We start from the raw sequence: 19,509 nt of genomic DNA, 5'->3' as shown, positions 1-19,509 counted from the left end.
TCCTGACTCACTATTGGATAAAAACCTCTTCAACAGAATATCAGCTGTTGTATTCAGGCAAAGAAGAACAGCTTTATAAAATTAAACTAATACATCAGAAAAAAACTACACATAGTTACTTCATTAAGCAAATTTTCTATAGCATAAAAGTAACACATTTTAAAATAAGGTTCTACAGAAACACACATTTACAATATGGTCAGTATTTTGCTTTAAGTTGCATACATGTATGCGATATTTCAGAATGCCATGAAATATGAGGATGTGCATATTGACTTCACTTGGCAAGAGTGGACTTTGATGGATACTTCTCAGAAGAATCTCTACAAAGATGTGATGCTGGAGACCTATGAGAACCTCAATGACATAGGTAAGATTATATTTTCCTTCCCATTTTAAAATAATAGGACAACTGTTCGTTGGTTATTAGTGCTCTTCTTTAATTTGGTTGAGAAAGAAAAAGAATGTAATACATAAATCAAAGGTATAAAGCTCACAGAGGAGAGTAACATAACTTTTTGCACATTTGCATATATTATTTCTCAATAATACTCTATACATGTTCTTGCCCTATATTTTAGGATACTCTTGGGAAGACAATATTATTGAAGAACATTGTGCAAGTTCAAAAAGACATGACAGGTAATTTCCATTTACGAGCTCATAGAAATGTGTCTCTGAAGAAATTGAAATGTGTCCTGTAGTTTGAAAGAGAAACAGCAGTGTATTTAAGCACAGCTTAATTTGCATTGATGACTACTAAATTCTCACAAGAACATAGAACTTGATTTCAGGTAGTTTAACTGCATTTGCAAGGCAATATTTTAAGAAAGGAGAGAAGGAAATAATGCATTGAGAGAAACTGCCACTTAAAACATTACGCAACGAGAGCTATGCTGTAGTACCGTAAATCCACTTATTTCATACTAGCTACATTACTAAAGATATAAAAAAGATTGAATTGAGAGTGATGTCTCCAAAACTTCCATTAAGCAAATACTCCATAGAAAAGTTGGTTTTACTCATGTACTAGTTGTGACAGGAGCAATTTTTGTCAAGAGTCAAGGGGCAGTTTTTGTAGGGAATGTGTAATCACAATAACAGAACAGAAAGTCAAAATAAATTAACTGAGGAAGCCTCTTTTTTTAATCTTTACATTATTAAGAATATCATGTACTAATCAGTATACAAGCCATTTCAACAGAGATATGTAGAAGTCCCCATTTTGAGCATACTTGCTGAATTTGATTCAAGTGTACCAGGAATTTGTTTTCTGTCTTCATTGATAATACACCAAGCTCACTCTGTAGAAAAGCCCTATGAGTCTTTGACTGTGTAAATACTTCTGTTTGTTGTAGTTTATTAGCATATGTATTATGACTCACAGAGAAGGAAAAGTTAATAATACAAAAAAGGATGATGAAGGAAGAATTTTTCTAGTTCTCCTCATTAAGTGAAGAATCACCTGTAGAAAAAGGTTCTGAAAATTAGAACCATGTAATAAAGGATTATATCTTCACAGCTATTTTCAAAGATACATGTAACCCTTAAAGAAGGGGAAAAGAAGAATGTAAGCACAGTGATAAAACTATAATATCTGATTATTCTTTACAACTGAAATAAATTGTAATATTAATTTATACAGGTAACAAGATTCAACATTGTATTGAATATGTTAAAGCCATTACATATGACCCTTTTCCTGGCAGGCATGAAAGAAGGCCAACTGGAGAGAATTCTTCTGTATACATACAATGTGATAAAGCCATTGAAAATAACAGTTATCTCCAAAGTCATGAAACAAAACACACTGGAGAGAAATCATATGAATGTAACCAATGTGGTAAAGCCTTTGCATATCACAGTTATTTTCTTATTCATAAAAGAAGACATAGAGGGGAGAAAGCCTACAGATGTAATCAATGTGGTAAAGCCTTTTCTCAGCACAGTACTCTTCAAATGCATAAAAACATACATACCGGAGAGAAACCCTCTGAATGTAGTCAGTGTGGTAAAGCCTTTTCTCGGCACAGTCATCTTCACACGCATGAAAGGAGACACACTGGAGAGAAACCCTATGAATGTAATCAGTGTGGGAAATCCTTTTCTCGTCACAGTCATCTTCAAATGCGTAAAAGACATACTGCAGAGAAACCCTATGAATGTAATCAGTGTGGGAAAGCCTTTTCTTATCAAAGTGCTCTTCAAAGACATAAAAGATCACATACTGGAGAGAAACCCTATGAATGTAATCAGTGTGGGAAAGCCTTTTCTCAGCACAGTCATCTTCAAAGTCATAAAAGATCACATACTGGAGAGAAACCTTATGAATGTAATCAGTGTGGGAAAGCCTTTTCTCACCACAGTAATCTTCAAATGCATAAAAGAACACATACTGGAGAAAAACCCTATCAATGTAATCAGTGTGGTAAAGACTTTGCTCAGCACAGTCATCTTCAAAGGCATAAAAGGACACATACTGGAGAGAAACCATATGAATGTAATCACTGTGGTAAAGCCTTTGCTCGGCACAGTGCTCTTCAATGTCATAAAAGATCACATACTGGAGAGAAACCCTATGAATGTAATCAGTGTGGTAAAGCCTTTTCGCATCACAGTGCTCTTCAATGTCATAAAAGATCACATACTGGAGAGAAACCCTATGAATGTAATCAGTGTGGTAAAGCCTTTTCGCATCACAGTGATCTTAAACGTCATAAAAGGTCACATACTGGAGAGAAACCCTATGAATGTAATCAGTGTGGTAAAACCTTTTCTCAGCACGGTACTCTTCAAAGGCATAAAAGGACACATACTGGAGAGAAACCCTATGAATGTAATCAGTGTGGGAAAGCCTTTGCTTGGCACAGTCATCTTCAAAGTCATAAAAGATCACATACTGGAGAGAAACCCTATGAATGTAATCATTGTGGGAAAGCCTTTTCTCACCACAGTGCTCTTCAAATGCATAAAAGGACACATACTGGAGAGAAACCCTATGAATGTAATCAGTGTGGGAAAGCCTTTGCTCGCCACACTACTCTTCAAATTCATAAAAGGACACATACTGGAGTGAAACCCTATGAATGTAATCAGTGTGGTAAAGCCTTTTCTCATCACAGTGCTCTTCAAAATCATAAAAGTTCACATACTGGAGAGAAACACTATGAATATCATTAGTGTGGTAAAGCCTTTTCTCAGCACAGTACACTTCAAAGGCATAAAAGAACACATACTAGAGAAACCCTATGAATGTAATCAGTGTGGTAAAGCCTTTTCTCAGCACAGTGCTCTTCAAATGCATAAAAGGACACATACTGGAGAGAAATCTTATGAATGTAATCAATGTGGTAAAGCCTTTTCTCGGCACAGTCATCTTCAAATTCATAAAATAACACATACTGGAGAGAAACCTTATGAATGCAATCAGTGTGGTAAAGCCTCTTCTCATCACAGTTCTCTTCAAATGCATAAAAGAACACATAGTGGGGAGAAACCCTATGAATGTAATTAGTGTGGGAAAGCCTTTGCTCGGCACAGTCATCTTCAAAGTCATAAAAGGACACATACTGGAGAGAAACCTTATGAATGTAACCAGTGTTGTAAAGCCTTTTCTCATCACAGTGCTCTTCAAAGTCATAAAAGATCACATACTGGAGAGAAATACTATAAATGCAATCAGTGTGGTAAAATCTTTTCTCAGCACAGTAGTCTTCAGATACATAAAAGGACACATAATGGATAGATACCATAGGAAAGTAACCAGTATGGTGAATCTTTTTCACAGCACGGTAATTGACTGCATCAGAACTTATACTTGGTGATTATGGAAACTTCCCAGGCCAAATCTCAAAAAAATGAGGGAAAAGTACCAAAGAAATGATCAGGATGGAAGCTGACAATAAATGTCTTTAAAAGATGGTTGGCTAACCAAAACCACAAGAGTGAATTTATCTCCCATATGATAATAGGCATCATTGGGAGCTCACAAGTCCCCATGTGAGGTGTACACCTGCTTGATTTTATACCTCCTGTTAGGACAAATTAGGAACTTTCAGGCTCGAAGTCTGACTTATCTGAATGGGCTCATATTCTGCTTCCCCGATACCTGCAAACATTTAGTTTGGAACTCTGAATTGTGGTGACCTTTTGGAAGCCATACAGGTTGGCATTAACCTTTAGGCCTAAACTTGGCACACCACATGGTTATAGAACTGTCTTTTGATTATAATAACTTCCAGAAGCATGAGCACCAAGAAGGAGAAACATGACTGAGACGTCAATCCATTGTTCCAAACACAGCTCCACTTACCTAAGCAACCCTCCCGCATCTCACCATTTACCTAGGTAACCCTCCTTCTCACCACCACTCATGAACTTTTGACCCTGCCAACATCATCTTTCTGTAGTTTTCTAACATCCTGCTTAAATGAACACCTTTATCTTGGGCTCTTCTCCCCCTCCCCCTTTACCTCATACTACTGACTATATATGCTAGCCTAGAAAAAATAAAATTTGCCACTTAATCAGAATCCTGTTGTGGTCATTCTCTCTTGTCACTTGTTCCCATTCTGCTCCCTGGATATCTTGCTGTAGATTGCCGTTCCACAGGTCCAGACAACTACAGTGACTAGAGATCACATACAGATTGTGGCAAGAAACTGTATTGAAGTCACTCTATGGATTATTCCATATTATATTTCCAGAGCTGTGGAGAATGGAAGAATTTTTAGGGAGATACCTTAAGTTTTGATGCTCGAGTATCAAATGCCACACAGGATTCTCTGGTTGTAACTGAGGACAAACTGACATATATTGTATTTTGTTTCCACTCAGCTGTGATGGGTCAGCCCCCTTTACTTCTTCCACTCTTTAATTTTTTGCAACTCATGCAGTTGTCAGGGACAGTACCCACAGTCCCTTCTGGGACTGTAATGCTTCTCAGTCCATGCCAGCAATCACTGGTACCATCCTGATTAACAGGAATAAGGTTGTTCTATGTGATATTTATATCACCCCCATTGAATAATATCTAGTGAAAGAGTAGAGACCATGAAATTCTAAATTCCAAGTGAATTTCATTTGGGAAAAGACTGATTCCTCTAGATAAGATTCTATCTACTGTAGCAATATTTATGGCTTATCTGAACATCTTGCTGGAGAGGCAGAACCTGAGCCTTTGTGTAGGCTTTCAGATGGAAAAACTTTTAATATATGGCTTATTTATATTTCTTAGCTGTGCATATCCCTAACTTCCATCTAAACCTAATATGACCCAAGGATGAATTACTTATCTTATGTCTACATCACTATTCCAGATAGTATCAGGCAGGAATCATCTCCCTATTTTTGTATTAAAAACAGCATGTTCAATGCTGAAACAATAAAACAATCAACAGAAATGGACTCACTCAGCAGACTTTCTGCACAAAATTGCAAATACTTTATTCACACCTACTTAAAAGAATTAAGAAGGGAATAAATTGGGAAAGAAGAAGAAAGTGATGCCATATATTTTAAATAAAATGGATAAAAATAAATGTTACATAAAAATTTGGCTAGAACGTGAGCTTAGCAATAAAGAGCACTGGGTATTATTGCATTGGACATAGATTATATTTCTAGAAACAGTGGTTGCTAACCATCTCCTGCAACTTCTGGTCCAAGGAAACTGTTTCCCTCTTCTGGCCTCTTCTGGTACTGCAAATATCCAAATGTAGATAAACACACATATACATAAAGTTTAAAAATAAAATTCTTTACAATAATGTTATAGCCTTGAGATAGACAGCAGTAATGACTTGTCAAAAAATTCTTTCTGGTCCTCCACAGAAGCATATGTGGCCTTCCTCTGAGGACGCTTGCTCAGAAGGAAAGAAATAGCTATCATTCACAGTGTGCATTTGTGTTTTTCCCATTTTTTTGTATTTGTTTTCCACGTGCTTTTATGAATGAGGACTGTGGTATTGATATATCTTTTACATGTATCTCTAACAGTATACATTATAATGTACTATAATAAATCACACATTGCCAGGCGTTGGGGGCACACGCCTTTAATCCCAGAACTCAGGAGGCAGAGGCAGGCTGATCTCTGTGAGTTCGAGGCCAGCCTAGTCTCAAGAGTGATTGCCAGGATAGGCTCCAAAGCTACACAGAGAAACCCTGTCTCAAAAAACCAAATAAATAAATAAATGAAATAAATCACACATTATAATATATTTATAGCTACATCATAACATATACTCTAAAAGATAGTTTTTCTCTGTAAATCTCCATCAGCCTAAGTAGTTAGAGATGCAATCTTCTATCTCTATTAAATTTTTCAAAGCATAACCTTATGCCGAATTAAAGCAGACTTACTGATGACAGTAGTTAGTATTCAGCCATCTGTATTGGCCTGGACTTGGGTTTCTGACAGGATATGCCTTCAGCTTCAGCTACTAAGAGGGCCACCAGTGGTTTTTCACTGTGTTCCCTTCTAAAAATGCCCTGCCCATCTCCCATTCTGCTCTCCCTCTCTCCCTTTCTGTGTCTGTCTCCTGTCTCTCTTTCTCTCTCTCTCTCTGCCCTTCTTCCTTCTCTCCTATTGGTCCTGTCCCTGAAGGCTAGTCTCTCCCCTCCCTTTCCCCATATTATCATCCCTTTGCCTAATAAAATACCTTATGGTTGAACCCTGTCACAAGGAGTCTTTCTTAAATTTAAACAGCTTATGTGGAATGCAAACTCTTTGCCAGGATGGATCCTCTTTTAACATAAACCACCAGTGGATACATGCAGTTAATAAAGAAGTTATAGTAAAACAAATTTGTCTTCCCTGTTGTAAAATACATATCACACAGTGGTTCTTTAAAAAAAAAGTGTTAATCTTGAACTTTCTGTGAAAAGTTTTCATTTCCTAACTCTGAGGAATTGATTGCATTCAATCAACAATTGTAGAAAACCGTATGGTGTCCTCCTTATTCTAATAGACAATGTTTTCTTCATCATAAGGGAATGAAATGCATTTAGCACTCAGAGTTATATCCTCCAAAATTCAAACAGCAGAATGCTTTAAGCAAATATCTCACTTTCTGGTGAAACAGTCTTCCATTCCCAACCCATTTTCTCCAAAACCAATTGAGAGGGTTGGAGTTTACAGGGAGAATACTGGCCATTGATTTCTTTGAATTTTTATTTTGACTGTAATCTTGTCATTCCTATTCAAGGGACAGTTTTATAATTATAGGTCTGTTTGGTGTCTCCTTTTATCAGTGTTGCCATTAATTTAATGTGGTTTTTATTATATTTTAATTATAATACAGTTTCTCTAAAAATAAGGAAACATTCCCTAATTTTGTATTCTGAGAATTTACTGCAAATGAGTTATTTGGGATTTTGTTAGTTTGTGGACTTTCTATTGGAAAACATGTTTGCTTTTCTCCCCTTGATCTGAGAGTCTTCCTCTTTATTTCTTTGCGTATCTGTGTTTTCATGTTTTCCCTGTCATTATCATTTGTGATTTTGCTTGTTAATTGTTTTTTATGGTTAGTACATTGGTATTGGATTTTTAAAATACTCTCCTATACTGTTCTCTTTCCCATTTTGCTTGAATTCTTAAAATGACATAAGCAATCCGCAACACAGTTGATGTCTTGACCAGATCACAAGGGTTAGTTTCAAGGTCTGTGAGAGGTTGTGTCACATGGTGATGGTTGTGGGAAGGTTCTTCCACTGAGAATGACAATATCCCTGAGGAAGTTGCACTCTGCTGATTAAGAAAACTAAGCCAGGAGGTGGTGGCTTCTTCAATCCCAGAACTTGGAAGGCAGAAGTGCATGGAAACACAAAAATAAAGAAACATAGAATATATCATATAAAACTTAGGGAAAATATATGTACATGTACAGATTAAGATACATGGGACAGGGTTAATTATAGGTTAATTTTATCTGTGAGTATTCACTTGCACAATAAACTGATTAGCTCAAAAGTTCTAGCTGCTTTCCATGACCCACAGGGAACCAAAAGAGAGCAAGCCTGTCCTGAACCCCAGACCAAATACCATGCTCAAGATCACCACTGTGGCCATGCAGAAATGGGCATGGTCAGTGCCGTAAGTGAGTCTGGTTGCATCTCTCACTACAATTCCTCTTTTATTCTAAAGAAAAAGATTTATACTTGATACAAAACTATATACAAAGAGAGCATATGTGTCAAGTATTCACTAAGAGACAGAAAAGTAAGAACACATACCCTTAAAACCTATTGCCAGTGAAGTAACAAGAACAAATGGCAAGAAGTGTATACCCAGTAAGTCCTAGGTTAAAGGCAAAACAGATTTCCATAGAGTTGCCTTAAAATGGAAACTTTAAATCTTGTATCTAAAATTTCTATCCAGGAAGAGAGAACAATACTTCTGACATCATGTCTGCTTGTAGAGAAAAATACTGACAACATCCTGTAGCTAATAATGAAGGAAACTGTTATTTTTCAGGAAGTTTCTATTTAGAGAATATGTGAGAAAAACTATGGAGTCTGTAGTCCCATCTGTGCAGATATGGTCTGTAATAGCTCAGAGGGACAAATGAAGGGGAACCTCCCTTGTGATATAGCAGTGTTTTAGATACAGCATCCTGCACTGCCCAAATATAAGCCTGCTTGACAATAAGACCAAATCCCAATTTATATAATAGAGTTGGGTTAATAATCTGTCATCACTGGCAACACAGGTTCATTATTAGTAAAATAATCCTTAGGGATACTCTCTGCCTAGACACACAGGGGATTGTCTAGGCCAAGCTAGAAATGACATGACAGACTTTGAATATCCCCTGGAAGGCATCACCCACCCTAGGATTCAGACAGGGGTTGAGATGAGGACATGGGGCAGGGGAGGAGGAGAGGGAGAGGGAAGGAACTGTGACAGACATGTAAAATAAACTTGTTTCCAATAAATAAAAAAGGAAACTAATCCAGCATAAGGATAGCCCAAAACATTACCTTGGAGGGAATTCAATGAGAAGTATGAGTATTTTATTACTTTCAATTCTCCAGCTTCGATTTCTGTATAATTCATAAACTGCATTGGAAATCTTTTAAAATAACATTTACAACGATTCTCATTCAATGTTATGGAGGTAGTAAACTCATTTCAAAAAGGCAGGCATTCATTTAGATAATGGGAGTCAGTGCTTAAATTATATTACCAACTGTACAGATAAAAATTCTCCAAATATTACACATTATGTGTATATATGGTCTCTTGCACCTTGTTTTCCTATCATTTATATATTTCATATATGTATGTGTGTGTAACACTAACTCATGATGAGATGACATTAATGTTAATTGAATCTATTATGTGTAACTATGTATATGAATATATATGTCTATTCATGTATATAGATACAGATTCCTAACAATAAACATTTGGCGATAAATGATTCTATTATTTACTGCATTTCATTCTAGCAAAAATACCATAATGGCTATGCCTTATCATTTGTTCACTGGGAGACATAAACCACTATGTCTATTTATGAAATCTAGGGCACTGACGTAGGAGGAGTGACACAAGCCCATCTAAGCATCGGTTATTTAGTTCACGACTACATTGACATTACAGTAACATAACCGAGCTCCAAATCACAGGAGTCCCTTACAGTAACATCTGTATACATTTCATGATGATGCATAAAGCTGTCACCCTTGGAACTCCTTGCCCCATTTGATGGCAGCTATTCCAGCTAGACTCCCCTCCCCAGCAAAGTTACCACTTATGTAACTATGTAGAGATGCCTTGTGACTCTTTCAACTTTCAGAAGCTTTACTGCAGAAGAGGCGGGCTCTCAATTCACATTCATCAAAGAATACACACTGGACAGAAACCTTACCATTGTAATATATGTGGAAAATTCTTTACTAAGAGCTCAAAACTTAAAAATCATCAAAGAATATACACTGGACAGAAACCTTACCATTGTAATATAGGTGGGAAATCCTTTACTAAGAGATCAAAACTTAAAAATCATCAAAGAATACATACTGAATAGGAACCTTACAATTGAAATGTATGTGGTGAGTCCTTTATAAAAGCTCAACACTTTAAGTTATTCAAAGAATAGATAACAGAGAAAATGTTAAAAATACACAAATTGTGGCATGTTCTCTGCCCATGATTCACCTCTTAGAAGACACTACACAAACATAGACATCAGAATACTTAAAATTTTAATGATTATGTTATGTTCTAGGTCATGTTCCCATGTATCATCTCTGCAAAAACTCTCTACATCCATACAGAAGAGAAATCTTATAAATTTGAAGCATGTGGATAAAACCTCTCTTGGTTTCTTCAAGCTTAACTCTCATTACAGAAACCACACGAGAAAAAACACTCACAATGTTAAAATGTGGCAAGTTTATTGGAGTGCTCAAATTGTCAAACCTAATCAGTAATGGAATAAAACCTAAAAATCGTACAGAATTAAAAAAAAATTATTTTAAAAAAGTCCATTCTCCACATCCTCTCCAACATAGACTGTCATTGGTGTTATTGATTTTAGTCATTCTGATTGCAGTAAGATGGTATCTCAGAGAGGTTTTGAGCTGCCTTTCCCTGATGGCTAATGATGTTGAGCACTTTCTCAAGTGTCTTTCATCCATTTTAGATTCCTCTGTTGAGAATTCTCTATTTACTTCTGCACTCCACTTTTTAATTACATTGTTTGGTGTTTTGGTGGCGAGCTTATTGTGTTCATTGAATATTTTGGAGATCAGCCCTCTGTCAGATGTGGGGTTGGTGAAGATCTGTTCCCATTCTGTGGGCTGCTCTTTTACCTTGCTGACTGTGTCCTTTGCCTTACAGAAGCATCTCAGTTTCAAGAGGTCCTATTTATTAATTGTCAATCTCAATGTTTGTGCTACTGGTGTTATGTTCAGAAAGATGTCTCCTGTACCAATTTGTTTGAGGGTACCACCTACATTCTCTTCTAGGAGGCTCAGTGTGGCTGAATATAGGTTGAGGTACTTGATCCATTGGGAATTAAGTTTGTGTATGGTGATAGCTATGGATCAGTTTGCAATCTTGTACATGTCAGAATCCAGTTATACCAAAACAATTTGTTGAAGATGCTTTGCTTTTTCCATTGTATAACTTTAGCTTCCTTGTCAAAAATCAGGTGTCCACAGGTGTGTGAGTTAATATCAGGGTTTTCAATTAGATTCCAGTGGTCAACCTGTCTATTTTTGTGCCAATAACAAGCTGGTTTTTTTGTCTTAACTTGTATTACCATCCTAAACATTGGCCATTTAGAGTTTTTATTGAACCAACCAGAGTGATTATTCCACAACAGGAATAAAAAATGCAAAATTAAAAAAATTCTATAATGGCTCCCTCTAATATGATATCTCTTTTCTTACACTCTTCTATTCTTCCCAGACTCAATCTTACTTCTCCGTTATCTTCTCCTCTCCCCTCCTCTTCTCACATTCCCTATTTCATAACTCCATCTCCCCTCCCCCATGCTCCTAACTCTCTCAGGAGATCTTGTCCCTTTCCCATTCTCTATATGTCTGTCTTTAGGTCCTCCTTTTTTTCCCTACCTTTCCTGGAGATGTGGTTTCTTGGGTAGCCATACACTGATCCATATCTAAAATCACTATATGAGTGAATACAAAGCATGTTTGTCTTTTTGTGACTGGGTTACCACACTCAGGATTTCTTCTAGTTCCATCCATTTGTCTGTGAATTTCAGGTTCCATTGTTTTATCTCTGCTGAGTAGTACTCCATTGCATAAATGTAACACATTTTTATCCATTCCTCAGTGGAGGGGAATCTAGGTTGCTTCCACCTTCTGCCTTTTTCAAACAATGCTTCTAAGAACATAGGTGAACAGATGTCTTTGTTGTGTCAATGTTGTTATTTTAGGTATTTGCCTAAAAGTGGAAATGTAGACTGATTCCCATTTTCCTGAGGAACTGCCATATTGATTTCCAAAGTGGCTTTATGTGTTTGCACTCCCACCAGCAGTAGAGGAGTGTTCCCATTTCTCTACATCCTCTCCAGCATAACCTGTCATTGGTGGTTTTGATTTTAGCCATTCTGACAGGCACAAGATGGTATCTCAGTGTTGTATTGATTTGCATTTCCCTCATGGCTAATTATATTAAGCACTTTCTCAAGTGTCTTTTAATCATTCTAGATTCATCTATTGAGAATTCTCTAATTCTGTACCCCACTTTTTAAGTGGAATTGTTGGTGTTTTGATGATGCGCCTATTGAGTTCTTTGTATAATTTGGAAAAGAGGCCTCTGCCAGATGTAGGGTTAGTGGATATCTTTTGCCAGTCTTTGCCATTTTGTCTTGTTGCCTCTGTACTTTGGCTTACAGAAGCTTCTCAGTTTCAGGAGGTCCCATTTATTAATTGTTGATCTCAGTGTCTGTGCTACTGTTGTTATGTTCAGGAATGGGTCCTCTGTACCAATTGTTCGAGGGTACCTCCTACTTTTTCTTCTAAGAGTTTCAGTGTGGCTGGATATATGTTGAGGTCTTTGATACATTTGGACTTAAGTTTTGTGCATGGCAATAGATACTGATGCATTTGTAGTCATACACGTCAGCATCCAGTATGCCAGCACAATTTTCTGAAGATGCTTTCTTTTTTCCACTGTATAATTTAAGTTCATTGTCAAAATCAGGGGTTCATAGGCGTTTTCATCCATATAATTGGTTTCAGGATCATTCCATTTATTTAACTGTTTTGAATTATTTTATTTGTATTTTTTATGATTGAGCATCAGTTGGGTTTTATGTACATGAAACAAACTGAATTATAAGGAGCTGATTACCCATCGCAACAGATCAGTTCTCTTCTGGTGAAAACCCTAGAGCATGGTGCTTCAAATTTTTATTAGTTTTTTATGTGTAGCTCAAGGGTCTAAAAGAAGAGTTCAAGGGTCACATTGAGGGAATTTTGTGAAAGTTGTGAAGTGTGTTTTTATTTAATTTTTATACACATTGAATTATAGGTAGGTGCAAAACATTAGTCAAGATCAACCTTTCTCTTTCCTATGTTTTCTTTGTTCTTTTGATTAAATGTTGACTATATTTTTCCTGCCTTATATCTTGGCTTTTTCTCAAAAACCTGTTCACACTTTCAAATATATTTTACATATTTTTGATAATTATACCTTTGTGACAAGTATATACTTTATAAAATGTGAATCTGTGTATTGATTTTCTATAATGTATAAGGGTAACAGAGTTACATTCATTTTCTTAAAAATGATGGAAATTACCAATTTGTCTTCATAAAATGTCCCTCTTTTGAAGAATTTTTATTTGAATTAGCAACAAGATTGTTTAACATGTCAATCTCAGGTCCCTCTCCATCCCCTCCTCCCCTACTACCCGCACAACTAAAACTATACCTATCACATATCCTTTCTGCTCCCCAGGGAGTGTGAGGCCTTCCATATGGGGTCGTCAGAGTCTATCATATCCTTTGGGATAGGGCCTGGGCCCACCCCCATGTGTTTTGGCTCAGGGAATATCCCTGTGTGTGGAATGGTCTCCCAAACTCCACATCTATGCTAGCGATAAGTACTGATCTACTACCAGAGGCCCCGTAGATTTCCGAGGCCTCCTCACTGACTTCCATGCTCAGGGGTTCTGCATCAATCCCATTGTGTTTTTCCAGGTATCTGTATGAGGACCAAGAGCTCCCCGTTGTTGATGTCAGCTGTTTCTGGGTTTCACTATCCTGGTCTGGTCCCCTTTGCTCATCACTCATCCTTCTCTGCAACTGGATTCCAGTTCAGTTCAGTGAGTAGTTGTGGGTGTGTGATTCTACTTAAATCAGCTGATGGTTTAAGGCTATAGGATGGCATATAAGTCAGTCATCAATCTCCTTATCAGGGGAGGGCATTTAAGGTAGCCTCTCCTGTGTTGTTTATATTGTTAGTTCATGTCATCTTGTAGATCTCCAGACATTTCCTTAGCAACTGATTTCTCTTTAAACCTAAAATCTCTCCCTCTATTATGATACCTCCTTTCTTGTTTTCTTCTATTCTTCCCCCGACTCAAACTCTCTGCTCCTTCATGGCTTCCTTGCCTCTCCTCTTATTAAAAAGTCAGTAGTATCATATATATATGATAAATGGGCTGAGAAAGATATCAGAGAAAGATCACCATTCCCAATAAACACAAACAATATAAAATATCTTGTGGTGACTCTAACCAAACAAGAGAAAGACCTGTGTGACAAGGACTTTAATTCTTTAAGAAGGAAATTGAAGAAGATATCATAAAACTGAAAGATCTCCCATGCTCTTGCATAGATGGGATCAACATAATAAAATGGCAATCTTCCCAAAAGCAATCTATAGATTCAATTCAATCCCCATCAAACTCCCGGCACAATTCTTCACAGAAGTTGAATGAACAGTACTCAATTATATGTGGATAAACAAAAAGATACAGGATAAGATAAACAATCCTGTATAATAAAGAACTTCCACAGGCATCCCCACTCCTGAATTCACACACTACTATAGAACAATAATAATGCAAACAGCTTGGTATTGGCACAAAAACTGAGAGGTAGAAAAAAAGGATTTAAAAAACGACACTGATATTAATACAAACACCTATGAAAACCAGATTTTTGACAAAGAAGCAAAATTATAAAATGGAAAAAAGGAAGTATCTTCAACAAATGTGCTGGCATTACTGGAAACAGACATGTAGAAGACTGCAGATAGATCCATACTCATTGCCATGTGCAGAACATAAACTCAAATTGATCAAGACCTCAGCATGAAACCAGTCATATTGAACCACTCAGAAGACAAGTTGGAAGTATACATGAATGAAATGGCACAGGATACAACTTGCTGAACATAACACCATTAACCCAGACATTTAGATTGAGAATTAATAAATGGGAACTCCTGATACTGAGAAGCTTCTGTAAGGGAAAGGATAGATTTAAGCACACATTAGGGCAGCCTACAGAATGGGAAAAGATCTTCTGCAACCCAGCTTCTGACAAAGGCCTGATCTCGAAAATATAAAATGAACTCAAGAAAATAGTAACCCAAACACAAAATACTCCACTTAAAATTTGGGTGCAGATCTAAACAGAGAATTCTCAATACAGAAATGGCAAATAGTCAAAAGCCACTTAAGGAATTGCTCAACATCCTTAGACATCTGGGCAATGAAGATCAGAACATCTGTGAGATACCATTTTAACTGCCAGAATGGCTAAAATAAAAAAAAAAAACAATGGTTGCTTATACTGGAGAGGTTGTGGAGAAAGTGAACACTCCTTCATTGCTGGTGGTAATGAAAACTTATACAGTGACTTGTAAATTAGTGAGGTAGTTTCTCACAAAAATGGGAATGAGTCTACCTGAAGATCCAGCAATTCCAGTCTTAGACATAAAAGCAAATGGTGTTTATGGATACCACAAGTACATCTGTTCAACTATGTTCATAGCAGCACTATATGCAATAGTCAGAATCTGCAATACAAGAGAACTTGATGCCCTTCAGTCAAAGAATGGATAAAGAAAATGTCAAAAATACAAACAATATAGTACTTCTCTGCATTAAAAAAGTAGCAATTTGAAATATGCAGGCAAATGGAGGAAACTAGAAGAAACTATGGTGAAGAGAGGTAACCCAGACACATAAAGAGAAACATGATATGTAATCACTCATAAGTGGACATTAGATATAGTTCAAAGAAAAACCTGCCTACAATCTATGACCCCAGAGAAGCTAGGAATCAAGTAGGACTCTAAGAGGGACATACATTTATCCACTGAGAAGGGGAAATGGAGAAGGTATCCTCAGTAATTTGGGATCATGAGGGGAGGGAGGAGGGACCTAAGAGAAAAAGGAGGGGAGAAGTAGAAGGGAGAGGGGGAGGAGAATGTAAGTGACCAGGAAGATCAAGTTTGAGCAAGGGCAGAGAATGAGAACAAGGAAAGTGATACCTTGATAGAGGAAGCCATTATAGGATTAAAAAGAAAATAGACAATAGGAAAATTCTGAGTAATCTATAAGAATGACTTCATCTAAGAATCGATAAAGTAGGTTAGAGGGTATGTTAAATGTCATTTCCCTGTAATAAGATTGATGTCTTCCTTAAATGCCAACATATCCCCTTCATCCACTACCTGATGGAAGCAGAAGCAGAAAGTCACAGGTAAGCACAGAGCCTCAAACCTTAATTCCATTTATGCAGAGAGAGGAGTGATGCACAAAAGGGTGAAGACAGTGTTGGAGAAACACACAGAAACTGCTGACCTGAGCAAGTGAGAGCTCACAGATTCCAGAGTGACAGTGGTGGAACCTGCATAAGCGAAAGCAGGCACCCCATATGGTATTCAAATTGGGGAGATTTGCATCCTTTGGGGTCACTGGAAGTAGAAACAGAATTTACCTTTATTGCATGAAATGGCTTTTTCTAGCCCTTTCAATATACAGGGTTACTTTTCAACCTAGATACTGGAGGGAGGGCCATGGTTCTGTAAAAATTAATCCGAAAGACTTTGATGATGCCCCATTGAAGGCCTAACCTTCTCTGAAGAGTGAATGGGGGTGGGATGGGGAGATGGTGGGGGGTATGGGTGGGAGAGGGAACAGGGATTGAAATGTAAAATATGAATTATTTTAATGTAAATTAAAAATAACATCATTGCTGCTGATATTTAATAGCAGGAAAGGTATAAGATAAATCTGTTCAACTTAATATCTTCTAAACTTAAATAGAGAAACAAGAAGAATATAAGAACATTAAAAAGCAACAAAGTCATGTCTATATTGTATGTCATTTTGGAGAGATTATGCAACAATGTTAATGTCAATCTTTACCTGTCCATGTCCACGATGTAGCAGTCACTGTAATGTTCTCTTTCGATACTCAACTCTGAGTGCAAAATGATGGGCTTCTTCCATAATAAAACTTTATTGAAAGCTGTAGATTTGGTATCCCGACATTAGGTGAACTACAGGGTTCCAAGGCCACAAATTAGAGAAGAACAATGTTATCTTGATGATAAGTAGAATGCCTCAGTCTCCTTTGGTCAAACCAGGCTAAGAAGAATGTCTGAGATCTCCTGGATGAGAAGAAAACAGAGGTCCACTTGGATAGAGATTGATGGTAGATAGCATTCTATGAGAAAGGTATAAAATCTCTAGGTGAAATCATGTGATTTCGGGGCCTAATTGACTGTAGATATATATTTGAGTCACAATGAATTGAGGAGCAGATTGGAATCCACATATGTAGTTTTTCAATATATCCCACTCCCAGAGAGAGAGGTCTTGTGATCCACAAGTCAGAGGAGGTAAATCATCAGAATTACTAAAGAAATTAGAAATGGTTCATGCCTGCATAGAATATAGGAATAACTCACAGAATCCATTGTCAGAGGGAACTGACAATGTTTATATTATTTTATTTTATTTTATTTTACAAGTTTATTCAGCTGTTTAGACATATGTATGAATGTTGCGGTCCACACAAGTTTTTCCACCATAAGGCAATGGAATTCAGGACTCCACTCTACCTCAAAATCCTCAGCCCTGGTACATTAAGATCCAGTGTTCTGGGTGTCAATTGTGGTGAATGGAATGACTGGTAACTCTAGTTAGCTGGGAACAAGCTGAAGACCCTGAATCAGAGGACAATAAGGGCCTTTTGTGAGAAAAAAGCTCATGTGATGATAATTCAGCATTAAAATGCAGCAAGATAGTGGCCCTTGAGTTTAAATGAGACCCTACTAGATAATATCGATGAGTCTATATTCTAAAGAATACATCGAATTTATGAGACTGCTTTGTTCATTGAGTACTGTAAAACTTTTATGAAAGCAAGCATATCTGCAGTCATTTTTCATAGGGAAATGCATTCTTAAATTCAAGTTGGGGGGAGATAATTGGAAGGACCAAGGGCAAAAGAGCATATTCTTGGACTCTTTTGGTGAATTCCTACTTTCGATGATTTTGGAACACCTAAGGAGATTTGTAATGCCTTCAGAAAAGTGTATATATCCAATGTTCCCATATTTACCAGAAGATGTGGGTACATTTCTATGGTCTGATTTGTAAATACTAAATACTTCAGCCTAATTGGTGATATATATATATATATATATATATATATATATATATATATATATGCCTATTGTGCAGAAGGACAAAATCTTATCCTTTAATGTGTAGTTGTAAACAAGAGACTTGGGTGCTTACAAGAAATCAGAGTGCTTTTGTATGTAAGTTGACCATTTAAGTCCATTTTGTACATAGAAGAAAACTGAATTTAAACTGGGTAATGTAAATAGACGTTCTAGATGCATTTGACAGAAATTTGTCAGGGTACCTTATAAAGTAGAGGAAAACAAATGTACTGCACCAGATTCCAAGAGAACATTAAGTTTATAATAGACACATCTTCCAAATGTTCAATGCATGTAGGACACCAGTCTCAGAATTTCTTCTAAGAAGATGCTGGCACTTGAAGTGGAGTTGTAGTTCCCCTGTGTTAGAAGGGTAGGTGAATAGCCACTGGGTCAATGGGAGTTCGTCTGTAGTATCCTCAACAAGAGCATGAAATTATGGATCTACCTTGCTGTAAAAGCTAATCAAAGGAATATGTGTCAGGTCACTTGAAACAAAGGGAAAGATTTGAGAGCACTTTTTAAAAATTGTAATCCTTTAAGCCCCCAGCTTTATAGAGCATGATTTTCTGTGACACTCTTGTTAGAGCGAGTGCATTAAGACTCATATTGTGCTTATAGATAAGTAATTGGTCCCTTAAAGTAAGAAGACATATTTTTCACAACCATTTCATAAAAAGATGGTGTCATGATTTTCACTATATTCAATGTAACAATGTGCGATCAGGGTGGCCAAATGGAGAAGAACTGAATGGGGTCCTGGCTGAAGGGGCACTTTTCCCCTTTATCAATGGGGCAGATAGTGAGAATATTTTTAATAGAGTAAATATGAGGTCAAATATAGGTCAAAATTAGCTACCATAATTTCCCTTGATGAAGGACATACCTTTTGGTTAAGGAGGAAAAGTTCTATCAATTTAGGCAAATGTTGAATTTCTTCCTGTGAAGTCTACAGTAGAGAAGGGTCCCACCACTGCTTCTTCATCTAGCAGTTCTTCACACGTTAGGATATCCATGACTTTTGGGAAATTTTAAAGACAACAAGTATCAACTTCAGTATTTTTGAACAGCTGGTGCTCCTGTGTCAACCAGACTGTCTCCTTACTTTTGTGCTCAACAACCAAGATCAGTGTACGGATGGAAACTGCAATATTTCTTGTGACTGGATTGCTGGCCATGTCCTCCAATCCTCCATATGCTCACTATGATTGGGATCTGCAAACTCTATGTAGAGTGGATTCCAGTAGTGAGAACTTAAAACTAATATGTTCATTTACCATAGGAAGAATGTCTGAAACTTACGTCATTAGTCTGTGGAGATTGGTGTAAACTAC

General features: G+C 37.0%; 1 long non-coding RNA gene across 1 annotated transcript; it reads left to right on the top strand.

The window, feature by feature from the left end:
* The first annotated feature begins 255 nt into the window (after positions 1–255).
* LOC113839053 lies at positions 256–1,750 on the top strand. The gene is made up of 3 exons (XR_004772644.1): positions 256–370; positions 582–642; positions 1,710–1,750. It is a non-coding gene; the product is annotated as an uncharacterized LOC113839053 (long non-coding RNA).
* The last annotated feature ends 17,759 nt before the right edge of the window (positions 1,751–19,509 follow it).

This window comes from Cricetulus griseus, unplaced genomic scaffold (genome assembly GCF_003668045.3).
Source record: "Cricetulus griseus strain 17A/GY unplaced genomic scaffold, alternate assembly CriGri-PICRH-1.0 unplaced_scaffold_287, whole genome shotgun sequence".
NCBI classification, from domain to species: domain Eukaryota; kingdom Metazoa; phylum Chordata; class Mammalia; order Rodentia; family Cricetidae; genus Cricetulus; species Cricetulus griseus.
Note: the sequence above shows the minus strand (reverse complement) of the source record. Positions and strands in the feature narration are given on the sequence as shown.